Raw genomic sequence first — 6,239 nt, 5'->3', positions numbered from 1 at the left:
TGGGAAAGTGATTGGTCAGGGGTTACCTCCCCTCAGTGAGTATACACATATATCATAGGCATCAAAACATCTCTTGCAGACTCTGGCTCTGACCCCTTATTGTTGTAATGGGTAGATTAGAATAAGGGATGACGTAGCCTTTCTTCTAATTACAGTCCTCTAAGTATTTTGCTACAGAACCGTTTTTCTTAAAAATTGCCTGTTCAGGTAATGGCTTGGTATCAGTTTATTTCATGTTAGAGAACAGAGAGATTTATGATGGATCTGGCACTTGGCACTAATTTAAGAGGCACTAATTTGAGAGGAAGGTGAAAACAGAAAATGCTGCATACTCATACATTATTGAAAACTCAAGAGGAGAATTTTCTTAGCTTTTGGAAACAGTTATTCCCCTCCCAAATTTACACTGGCTAATACAAAGGAATGAGTAGAAGATCACAGCCAGTAAAGCTAGAAGATTTCCCAGTTCAAGGAGGATTCTGCCTTCAGCAGCCTCCTGTGACCCCAAAGCAAAAGCTCTCTCCACCAGTTCTACCACCCAGAGCTAAACGTCTGTGAAAAAGCTTCTAACATCCTAAAACATTTCTAATGAAAATAAACACTACATTCTTACTCTATCCAGACAGACTTTTCACCTGTCCTGACATCACCCAATCTGTTGGGGGTGAGCAATGAGTTTTGCAGTGTCTCCTGTAGCAGCACATTTGATTCCTTGACATTGTAAGAGTCTGCACACACTTTGAAGTAATATTATCAGCGATCACAATGTGAATTCAGTTATGAGCTTGAAATGTCAGGACGCATTTAAGAACCATAATCCATGACATGATTATCAAGATACTAATTAAAGGCATTGGAAAAGGGGGCAATATGGCCTTGAGAGGGAGAATTTTACAGTCCCATCTAGAGTTCTCAAGGGAATTAATTTGCAAAAGGGATACTCCTATAAAACTATTAACATATGTAGACTCTCATTTTAGAATATAATTAATGAAGAAGACAGAAGACAAGAAAATATCCAGATAAAGGCGTCACTGCACAGGACCTCAAGAGATTATCTACGTCAATCCTCTGCCTTGAATGGGGATCAAATGCTCTTTACCAGCCCTGGTGAGCCAGTTCTTTCTCATTCCCAAAGAAGACTTCAGCTTCAAGCACCCCTCTTAGAGGAGCTGTGGTGACACTCAAATCCCTGGTATGCCATGTTCCTTGGAAAAGAGAAAACACAAACAAGCAATTTCAACAATAAATGCCACAGCTGCTGTTAATGTTATATTTTCTTCAAATACTATGGTGTATATATATATATATTGTCCTACTACATTGTTCCCAGTACTCAGGAGTCCTATCTGCAAAAAGCTGTCTCTGCTGGGGCATGTAACAGGCTCTCAAAGAGCAGAAAACCGTATTACATTCTCATTTTCCTGATACACACTTGAAAGAACCACAATTCTTTGATTCAATTTTATTCTTCATCTTACTTCACACATTAGAGAAAAAGAGATTAAATATTTAATTGGGTGGCCCACTAGCCCTCTAAATGGAGCAGAAAGGGCAGAGAAGAAAAGGTAAGGGAGTTATCTAGGTGAGCCAGAGGGTTCATAAAGTAAGTCCCACTTATAAAAGGACAGCGCAAATGTTAATTGAGCATTCTTTCAACATGTTTCAAGAATACTGTTAAGCTATAATGGAAAACAAACTGGAACACTGAGGGTGTGAATATACCTGCAAGACAGGTGCTAATGCTCCCCACAAGTCCATCCAAAACCAGAAGAGTAGGTGGGCAGTCAATGGCCAAAACTCACTGGCTCAAGAGTATCTCAAGAACGAGTCTGCAGAGGTTCCAGTGCAGAATGGCCATGCCAGCACAGTCCTTTGCCATGTTGTACACTGTATCATATGGTTGTATCAGGTTGGTTCTGGCTTGGTGATCTCCATACCACTGCATGATGCAGACACATTCTGAAAGACAGACCAAAGGCCAAATTGTAAGCTTATAGCAAAATCCAGATTTCAGGAGTTTTTTGATCTTAGTATTGAGCCCAAATTACTTCCCCGCTGTACAAAATAATAGGGAAAGGGATTATTTAATTCTATCTAGAATATTTTAGAGACAAACAACAAATGACAAATAGTAATCCCATGGCCAGAGGCAAAAATATTGAGAAAGCACTGTTTTGCAAGAAGAAGGAGAAGCAAAAGCAGGGGCTATGCCATGATAGGAGTCTGCCACGAAAGGACTACAGAAGGAGATGCTAACTGAAGCATATTTTAATAACTAATAAAAGTAATTAATAGAGTAAATAGTGGTAATGAGAGAAGGGAGTGGATTTTCACAGTTCAGATATAAACTGGGAAAACACTGCGGGTAGTTATGGACCTTGTTAAATACAAGTTTCCATTTCAGAAGCCTTTCTCAGAGCATTTGTTTTAGACATGGTTCTGGTTAGTGGGGAAGAACTGATAGAATTAAATACAAGTTGGGTGAAAGCTCTCATTGAATGGAGCTGCAGAGGTTGTGACGAGATAACTGGCATGTCTTGATGTGTAACCTAATGTTCTAAGAGGTGTAGCTTTGAAGTGTTGAAGTGCCATAGCAAACATTTGGATTGCAGACAGGGCATACTGTCAGAGATTGACTTGTCCTGTCCCTGGGTTGAAGGACCAGGTTCACTCATTTAAAGAACAAAAAAAGTAAAAATGCTGAATGAAGACGAAGAACACTAGAAAAGCAGACTTTCCTAAGAACCTCATCTATACGTCTTTTAAACACCTCCAGGGATGGTGACTCAATCACTTCCCTGGGCAACCTGACCAGATGCAGGAGTCTGTAGGCAGATTCTGCAGGGAAGGTAATTGGCAGGATAAGGGAGTGCCATTTCACTATACTAATGCAAATAAAAAGCCACCTTGATGAGGTAAAGAGATAGAAGCTGTAGTAAAGAGCCATCACAGTTGCATCAGGAAATGAAATTAAAGAAAAAAATTTCAGAGGAGAATAACAAAAGCACAGAAGGAACAAAATCAGAAAGGAAAAATTACAAAATGTGATACACGGCAAAAGGAAGTACATTAAATGACAGGACAATGCAAGTACAGGAGATGATCCAGGGGTAGTGTGGAAGCCACTGGGGATCTGGGCAGGATAAGGATGATGGCAAGAAGGCTTAATTCAGCGTGGCTGTGAAAGTTCTAGAGGTCACAGGAGACCAATAACAATAAAAATCTTTGTGGAAAATTGAAGGGAATGGGTCTGTTTAGTCCAGACAAGGGAATATCAAAGTAAACCATGAGAACAATCAAACAGTATATAAAATATTGAAGAAAGCAGTCTGTATTTTGAAACAAAGAAATCCAAGTTCCAGCTAGAACCAACCTTCTAACTGCCAAAGAAAGGCAACACTGACGAGATGTCCAAAAAGGATGTAAGATTCTTTTCTTGGAAGGTTTTTCCCAGTGGGTTGGACTAGCATTTGTCAGGGGTGGTTTATGTAAATTTGATCCTCATTTCAAAGAGTTAAGCTGTAAGTGCCCTTGCAGCCATGGTTATCCTGTTGGCTGGGACATCAGTCTCTCCTATAGCAGGGTGGAATGCAGCCCCTGGCTCTGAAGTAGGAAAAAAAAAAATGATTTGATGGATTTGGGGTGGGAAATATTAGCTGGCAATGAGCCTTGCCTAATTTGATGCTTTTCCTATTGCTTTCTCTGGAGGCATAGTCTCCACCTCCTTTCCTTGGGAAAATCCTGGAGCCAGTGCCAAAGCAGATTAATGGTAGGACTGCAAATGACTGTCACGTAGTCAGGACTTAGAAGTGAGTGGCACAGAGCTTCACACTTGCTGATTGCCAATTGACAGATTGAGTGGGAGAACAGGAAAAAGCTCCCTGTTTGTTTTGTACAGAACAATCCTTTTTTCCCCCTCCCCCTGGAAGAGTGAGCTCGTGAAATACTCAAATTGAATTTCAGTGTTTCTGTCACCCGGTAGTTTTCTAATGCAGTATGACTTAGTCCATAGCAGAGCTGAATCTGGGTCATCATCAGCTATTTAATTTTGCTTACCAGTGAGGCAAAGCTAATGAAGACATCTTTCTGAGCAATGTAATGTGTGTTTAATGTTTCAGCATTTGTGAAATTGAGTTTCCCTCTTTAAAAGGTGCAGGGAACTTTTAAATGCAGAGGGATAACAAAATAAAAGAAATGTGGGCACAACCACATAGAACTTTACTTTAACCCACTGAAGTGTTCATATCACATTTCAAACATTCTGGAGTAATACCTTTCAGTTGAAGAGTATCACAAGAAGATCCATCTTGCTTCTGATCTCTGAATATTGCTGAAGTGAAGCAGATAAAGAAACTTCAAAAGGAGTGTAAATTATTTACAAGTTCTGGGGCTTTCACATTAGAAAATACAATTGGGAAAAAATAATGAGATTTCACTTCTCCAAACACTGAAAGACAAAAGTGATACATCAAAGAATCAGCTTCTTTTATCTTTAGATGGTATAATATAGACATTTATTAAAAATATGGGGAAAATAAGACCCCTTGGAAGGTCATGAAGACATTGACAACAGAGACAGGTCTCATGGCTGCCACTGAAGTATCCTATTAGTTGCTTTTGCTATCTTTAGCCTGAAGAAGACAGGATCATTTCACTGACCAATCTGTAGGGCAATGCCCACCATCATATTACGTGTAACACACTTACTCTTTCGAGAGATTATTCCACAAATTAAGAGATTCCAAGAAGCCCATTTTTTTTTTTTTCATTTTGAACCTGTCAAAGTACATAACTTTGTTTTTTTCTACACATTATGTGTTCTGTTTTTTTTCTGCAACTTCTAACAATTTGCACCCTTCCAAAGTCTGAGGCAGCCCCATGTGCCTTTGATAAAACAAAACTTTGGAGCTCTCCAAGTACAGGGGCCACATCACAGAGAACATCCGTATATCTGTGTCACGGAGGCACCCCGAGGCTAATTTAAGGGACAACAGGGTCCAAACCAACTTTTATTAAACCGGTGAGAAACAGGGTTTTAGCACTCCAAAAGTGACTTAAATATAGGTTCGGGTATCAGTTGAGGAAAATTATTAAGGGGCAGCAACTGATACAACAGGCGGTCCACAGAGTGCATGCACGTGGCTTCACCCAAAACAATGCCGGAACCGTCCCAGAGGAGTACACACTTGCCTCAACACGGTGCGGGATTATTCTTAAAGAGATAAAGGTAAAGCGTACGCTCGCGATTCCGCGAGGGTAAATTTATAATACACTCGCAATTCTGCGAGGGTTAATTTACTTACACGTGCGAATGTGCACGGAATACTACACGTGCTTATGTGGAAGCACGGGAGGAAAATCACTCGCGATTGTGCGAGGATAAATTTATAATACACTCGCAATTGTGCGAGGAAATAAAGTTACACTCGCGATTGTGCGAGGAAATAATTTAAAGTACGCGTGCAAATGTGCACGGAATATAAATACACTCCCGATTGTGCGAGGGTTTTACTCACACCCGTGGCGGCAAGGCAAGCGGGGTCTCCATCCCGGGGAGGCGGAGTCTCGACGGCAGGATCTTCCTCGTGCTCCGAGAGACCGGCGACAATGGGCCCAGTCTCGACGAGAGTCCCGTTTTTATACTGGCTGATCAGACCTGACTGTAGGCATTCTAGAAGCTTCTCTGCACCCCCACACCGTGTGTGGGGTGCCCCTGAAGCCTCCAAACACCCCCCACACTGGTCACAGGTGCCCAGAGGCTCACTGGCGCCTCGACTCCGTTCTCCTAATGGCCCTGGCCAGGGTGCTCTGGGCCAAACAAAAGAAGCTGTTAGCCTCAAGTAGCAGACAGAGGGAGATGTGCCTACTCCCTCCATACTGAAGGAGGGAGGGCGAGAGAGGGAGGTTTGCATTCTGCCACAATCTGGCACTGAGTAACAAGTGCAGAAGAAAGGTCCAACACTGACTAACCCACCTGAAAAACATCTACAGTGCTGATGCAGAAATTGTCAGCTGGTGTGGTATATTCTTCTCACCTGAAGGCAAAATCTGTCTGATTTAGGAGCAGTGATTGTTCTGGGTTGCATGGCAGCTCTTTTCAGATATTGTGCCCTTCCTGACTTGGCATGATTAAGGCATCAGTCAGCCTCCCTTTCCTCAGACACAACTACATAAATGAAAATAGAGACCTGACAACTCAATGCAGGGGCTTCCATAGGCCAAAAAATGAAAAGAAC

At 41.7% G+C, this 6,239-nt stretch overlaps 1 long non-coding RNA gene across 1 annotated transcript; it reads right to left on the bottom strand.

Annotated features, from left to right (window-relative positions):
* Positions 1-211: 211 nt before the first annotated feature.
* On the bottom strand, positions 212-5,599 carry LOC139828133 (uncharacterized). The gene is made up of 4 exons (XR_011739430.1): positions 5,520-5,599; positions 4,277-4,450; positions 1,726-1,962; positions 212-1,208 (listed from the first exon to the last, which is right to left on the bottom strand). It is a non-coding gene; the product is annotated as an uncharacterized lncRNA (long non-coding RNA).
* Between the last annotated feature and the right edge of the window lie 640 nt (positions 5,600-6,239).

This window comes from Patagioenas fasciata, chromosome 5 (assembly GCF_037038585.1).
Source record: "Patagioenas fasciata isolate bPatFas1 chromosome 5, bPatFas1.hap1, whole genome shotgun sequence".
Lineage (NCBI taxonomy): Eukaryota > Metazoa > Chordata > Aves > Columbiformes > Columbidae > Patagioenas > Patagioenas fasciata.
The sequence above is the reverse complement of the archived record's forward strand: the minus strand, read 5'-3'. Positions and strand labels throughout refer to the sequence as shown.